Source organism: Eriocheir sinensis, chromosome 31 (genome assembly GCF_024679095.1).
Source record: "Eriocheir sinensis breed Jianghai 21 chromosome 31, ASM2467909v1, whole genome shotgun sequence".
In the NCBI taxonomy this organism is placed as follows: domain Eukaryota; kingdom Metazoa; phylum Arthropoda; class Malacostraca; order Decapoda; family Varunidae; genus Eriocheir; species Eriocheir sinensis.
In genome coordinates, this window is record NC_066539.1 from 10202454 (window position 1) to 10208740 (window position 6287).

Here is a 6287-nt window from a genome sequence, read left to right on the forward strand (position 1 = left end):
AAGGATAGCAGCAAAATTCTTCCAGTCTTTTCTTCTATGATAAATCTGTCAGATTTAGAACCATTTTCATTGGTGCTCATTGTATTCTTTCAATCTCGTTTAGCTACATTTTAATTTTAATGTGGGGATTACACTACTGTTGCATATTTCAACCTGGGGCAGCTCAGAGCTCATCAGCTGTTCATTCATGTAGTAAAATACCACTTGTTTGTCAGCATTCTAAGTCTTTCTGACAATTTTATTACTATGTCTTTTAGGTGATAAATTATCATGAACCAACACTCGTGTCCTTTTACTTTTCTGCTTTTGCAATTTGTTCATTTCCCATCAAATAACTTAGTAACAGTCTCAAAGTACTTCAGCCCATTGCATTTGGTTTTGGATTGACTAATTTTTCACATGCGGCTTCATTTGCAAATCCTGTCTAGATCTTCCAGCAGCATTTTGCATCATACTTCATCTTCTGCTCTCCACATGATTTTTTAATCACCTACAAACTGGCTTGCATAATGTTCCATGCACCATGTTGTTAGTGTAAATTACATGTCATGTGGGACCCCACTTGTTACACCCCTCCACCCTGACCTTCCATCTTCATCTGTCAGTCTTTCTTGAAGTCTCTTGTCCATTCCAAGAGACTCCCCTGTCAGTCCTCCTATATGCTGCAAGTTCCTCATTTGTCATTTATGGAGTACCTTTTGTAAAGCTTTCTTCAGAACTTAGTACACACTCCCGACTACAGTTACTTCTCATTGTTCATGGGAGTAATATACTGCCCCTCCCCCCCAAAAATAAAAATAAAATAAGGTGAATCTGCAAATAAACCAAACCTACCCCTAAAACCTCTATTTTAACCAACAGACCCTCCACAAGACTAGTAAATGGATTCTAAGACAGTATAATGCAGTAATACATAAAAAAATCTCAGTATTGATACCACAAAGAGATTTGTCAGTTGGTACACCTGAAGGCACTGGGGGCAGGGATGAGTATTACCTCACTGTGAGGCTTGTACTGCCTGGCTGCTGGCCTGCCAGGCATTCAAGATAGCTGTCAATACCAGGGCCAGGATTCACAAAATATGTTATAAGATAAATGTTGCAAACCCACAACTTGCAACCTGTACAACCAGTTATCCAACAATAGAGTTTGCATGGGTGTTAAAGGAGAAATGTAGTGGCAGAAAGATAGTGGAGTGCTGGAAACCTTCGTGATGTCATGATATCATCAAACTTGTCAGCAGATCACAGTCTTGTTCTCAAAGTGTGCCAGCCAATCACAAGGCAACTACTGCCTCAAACCCTTTATTAAGAATTTTCTGATAGCAATGCTAAGTGGTGGACAAGGACAAGGAGTTGAGGCACAAATTTTATGTCACAAGAATATGTGTCAAGAGAAAAGCAGAAAACCTTTTATTGTGATACTACACTGATTGATTAACTTTTCTTTCAGTTAATTTAGGTTACTTTGAATTGTTTTACATCCTATTTATGGCTTCTGTAATGTACGTTATTATCTGCTGGTTCACAAAGCAAATAGTATGAAGATACATGTTATAATTGTGAAAAGAAAATATATTTCAGTGGAAACTGAGGATGGGAGTTTTCTTATCCAGTGTTTCAGTACGGCCATTCATATCCACACGTGTTTAGTGTTGCAGAGTTGGTACGGCCCATAGTGTCCAATGTGTGCAACCCTAAATTGAAGAAATTGGAGGCCATGGTGTCATATAGCAATCCACCATAAATGGCCAAGGTCACTCCCGGTGTCCAGCACCATAGGCAGAAACATGAAAAGAAAAAGTTCCTTCAATAAATACTGAAGACAGTTAGTTGTAACACATAGGTAAGTATTTTTATTTTTTAACTTGTGTGCTGCCTATAGCATTGGTAGGCTTTCTTGAGGGGCCTGGTGGGTGGCTCTGGCCATTTATAAAATAGCACTACTACTACTACTGTACTACTAATGGGGAGCCTGGGGAAGTGTCGCTTCATTCACTTGCTGCCTATACTCCCTGCAGTTTTGCTGAGTAAACTCCTGTGCAGCTGTCCTATTCATCCCAAGTTCTTCCTGGCAGGATTGGTCGACTTTCCCCAGCCATGAGGTATGTGGGTGTTCCTTTGGTCTCTTCCACTCAAGGATATCTGGTATTCATGCAGTCTCATTGCCTGACTTTTCCTCATTTGTATCTTCTCCAGGCATTCTTGGACCCCTCCCTGTCTGCTAGTTTCAATTTTTTTTTCATTTACCATGATTTATGACCTAGGTCGGTATTCTCGTCTGCCTGGTATGTTAATTACCCAGACCCAAGCATCTTTGCCTTAAATTTGTTCTTCTGAAGTTGGAATTTCATCCTGTCTCGTTTCTCCTCCAGTCTTTTCTCCCTTGGGCTATTTAACCCAAGAAAGGTAACCCTGTTTTGCGGTGGCTCTGAAGGTAACCCTGGGTCCAACTGGACCCCCTCTATAAATCACCAAAAATAACATATAAATACCTGTTTTCTGTCAAGTTAATGCTATTCAATATTAAGAATATGATGTTAGGAATAGACTGAAACTATGTTTGAAGCAAAAATGTACTTTATTATAGTTATAAAATAATTACGAAAAAAAATATTTGCGAAAATTTACTACAAAAAAAGATAGTTTGGCAAAAAAATTATATAAAAATAATTAAGTCTACAAACCACCCGACAACACATCCACAAGCCACAATCAGAGGTGTGTTCTGCAAAAATGAAAATGTGCAATTGCAAAATAAACAAAATATATACAAATATATTATATAAATGGGTTAATCTAGCTAACAACTGCTTCTAATATACCGAAAAAATAGCATGGGTACTGCATAGGATACTTCTTTTGCTTCACATTTGCGAAGGTTTTAGTTCCCGGTCGTACCAATTTACTGCGTAAACGGCTGGAGCTGGTGGCTGAAGGTCAAAGCACAGGCATATGGTGTTCTTCACAGCAGAAAAGGGTCGAAAGCATCACCAGTATCTTGTTGTTGGGGGTGGGGAGGCTGAGTTGGGGTGGTGGCATGGGGCCTCCAACTCCAACTCGGCATCCGACGTTATCCCTGCCTTCTCCAGCTCACGGTGGAACCAGGGCCCATACTTACAAAGCTAACACTTCGTCTCAGGTTTGTCTTAAGAGCCCAAACCGGCCCTGTGGAGTCCTATATCCTAGGTGTTAATCTGAGACGCGGCGCGAGTAACTAAAGTTGGTCCCAGGCAATCATAAGTCCTGGGTCTTCGTCTGAGGCAGCGACCTTCAAATGTAAACATTGCCGGGTGTTGCCAGACAGCCAGCGTGCCTCATCAAATCGTTTTACATTCACACGCTCACTATAGTCTTACAAAACCTTATTATGGATATGATGTACTTCTACTCAATGCTTTCACCATTTTAAGGAATCTTACCCATTAATTTTCATATGAGATAACTGATCACGCCGTTGTTGGCAACTTTACTTTCCCCACTACCCGTGTGCACCCAGCTAGGGTGCAACACTCACCTCTGAGACGAGACATAAGTCAAACGCCATACTTCTTTATAAGTATGGGCCCAGGAGGAGTTCATTAGGCTACTCAGCTCACCATCGCTATAACATCTAGCTCGTGATATGCTTGCACTGAAGAATCTCTTAAGCAAAAAGAGAGAAAAGAACCTAAATAGTATCATACGGCATTTACCACAACAAAAAAATGTCCGCCAACCTTCTACCAACAGTACAATGGACCCCAATATATCACCACACTTTTCTTACAACGCGTGAGAAATATTTCCACATCTTCGTTTCCACGTAACCTATCTGCAACATCAAAGGTAACCCCGGGTCCACGTGGACCCCACATTGCAATAATAAAGATAAATATGCGAGTTTCATCAATGACCTACCTGTTACCACAAAGCCTGTTGTCGAAATAGTGCTGGGACAGCTTTGTTTATATATCCTCTGGGCATTATGGAATTAAAGGGCTGAGGCGGGGTATTTAAACCGGATGACTGAGGGTCCGCGCGGACCCACGGTTACTCTTCTAGGGTTAATTTATTTTTTTATTATATTGATTCGTGTACAGCACTGCATGAGGTACAGACCTACTGTCACCTACATGTCTGCCCTGCTCAAGAACACAGTAGGCACAACAGGCATTGAAAAGTCAGTCATTTATAGTGATTTGCTGAATAAAAATTACTATCTTCATAATAAATAAAGCATCATATTTTGTCCAGATATAATCAGTCAGTGTCTCGAAATAGGCTGCCCTCTCGTCAATAATCCTCAGTCTCCTTCATATCGAATTACAGCCACCATGCTTGAGATCACGGTATCTGTCAAGGAGTACTTTGGTATCTATAGAGGAGGTCACCAGGCTCTGACCAATCACAGGGCGTCATGAGTTCAGGCGTCCAATGGCGATCGAGGCTCCACGACACCGATTCGTTCATTGTTTCAGAGCTTCACTTTCCGCGGCGTTGCGAAAAATACCTTCTCGCAGAAATAAGTCGCTCTAATGTCCACGCATGCGCACCGGGGGAAAAACATGATAATTTGCCTGGTTTTGTTCTAGTTTGTGATTTTTTGTGATGGTTACTATAATGATCGCAGGAAAAACAACACACCAGACCAACAGACCAAACAAGTAAGAACTGAGTGAACATCAGCGTAGGGTAGCTATAATTCTCTCCAAAGTCTGTCATATACGTTTGTTATTAAGCCTTCTTATGATTAAAAGCGTTGCTATGATGTTTGTGCCGTGAATTGGAGCCGAAACAGGACAAGTAAACGACAGAGGTAAGTGATATATAAGAAAAAGTAAGCAAGTTGAACCTCTCCCTGTGAGCTATTTTGCGGCTGCGAGATGATTCCTACAATGGCATGGCGGGAGAAGAGGACGTACAAGACAGCATGACTCTCACGGTCTCCCTCTATGGTAAAACATTAATGTGCTGTTTTCTTTTAAGTTCTAATCAAAAGTCACGTGTCTAAAGCATGAGAAAGCCCTGAAATATGTGCGGAAAGAGACGCCGCCATGGTTGTGTTGGCGTGTGTTCATGAGCCTCTTGTTCAAGGTTATTTTGGGGGTAATTTATGCATATATTAACCCATTATTCCTATATACTCGCGTAACTTGGCATGGCTTTGTTGTATAGACTGTCTCATTAGTAAGGAAGCATATATGATTTTTTTGAGTCAAGACCTATAATAACTTTGGAGTTTTGTTCAAACACTTGATAGCCAGCACCTTATGCTATAAACCAACGAAGAATGACCTCATTTTGTTGTATAGAATGTCTCATAATGAAGGAACCGTATATGAATTTTCTGAGTCTAGACCTATAGTAACTTTTTGGGTTTTGTTAGGTTAGGTTAGGTTAAGTTCAGGGAATCTTTAAACATTAGCACCTTCTGGTATAAATCAACAAAGAATGACCTCATTTTGTTGTGTAGAAAGTTTCATTAGTAAGGAAGCATATATGAATTTTCTGAGTCAAGACCTATAGTAACTTTGGGGTTTTGTTAGGTTAGGTTAGGTTAAGTTTAGGGTATCTTCAGACACATCATGATAGCCAGCACCTTATGGTATAAATCAACAAAGAATGACTTCACTTTGTTGTGTAGAAATTTATGTCTCATTAGTAAGGAAGCATATATGAATTTTCTGAGTTAAGACCTATAGTAACTGTTTGGGGTTTGCTTAGGTTAGGATAAGTTTAGGGTATCTTCAAACACTTGATAGCCAGCACCTTATGGTATAAATCAACAAAGAATGACTTCACTTTGTTGTGTAGAAAGTCTCATTAGTAAGGAAGCATATATGAATTTTCTGAGTTACGACCTATAGTAACTAGGTTTGGGGTTTTGTTAGGTTAGGTTAGGTTAAGTTTAGGGTATCTTCAAACACTTGATAGCCAGCACCTTATGGTATGACTCAACAAAGAATGACCTTCCTTTGTTGTGTAGAAAGTCTCATTAGTAAAGAAGCATACATATGAATTTTCTGAGTCAAGACCCATGGTAACTTCTTGGGGTTTTGTTAGGTTAGGTTAGGTTTACCGGAGGAGGCATTAACCTCAATTGGCATCACTTAAACAATCCTGCCTGTGCCACCAACAGGCAAAGGGACATTTACTAGCAGCCCCTTAAAACTGAAGTCTAAAGAGACAACAATAACCTCAGCTTAAAAAAAAAATAAGCCCAAATGAAATTTTCTCAATTCTCAAAGTTCCTGAAAATTCCCAAAAATTCCCATGGAAAATTTCCCAGTTCAGAATTCTCAGGAA

General features: G+C 40.0%; 1 long non-coding RNA gene across 1 annotated transcript in view; it reads left to right on the top strand.

Moving 5' to 3' along the window:
* The first annotated feature begins 4860 nt into the window (after window positions 1–4860).
* LOC127005906 (uncharacterized) overlaps window positions 4861–6287 on the top strand; it is a 73776-nt gene continuing 72349 nt past the window's right edge. The window contains exon 1 of the long non-coding RNA XR_007758975.1: window positions 4861–4936. This is a non-coding gene — a long non-coding RNA (uncharacterized LOC127005906). The remainder of the gene's footprint in view (window positions 4937–6287) is intronic.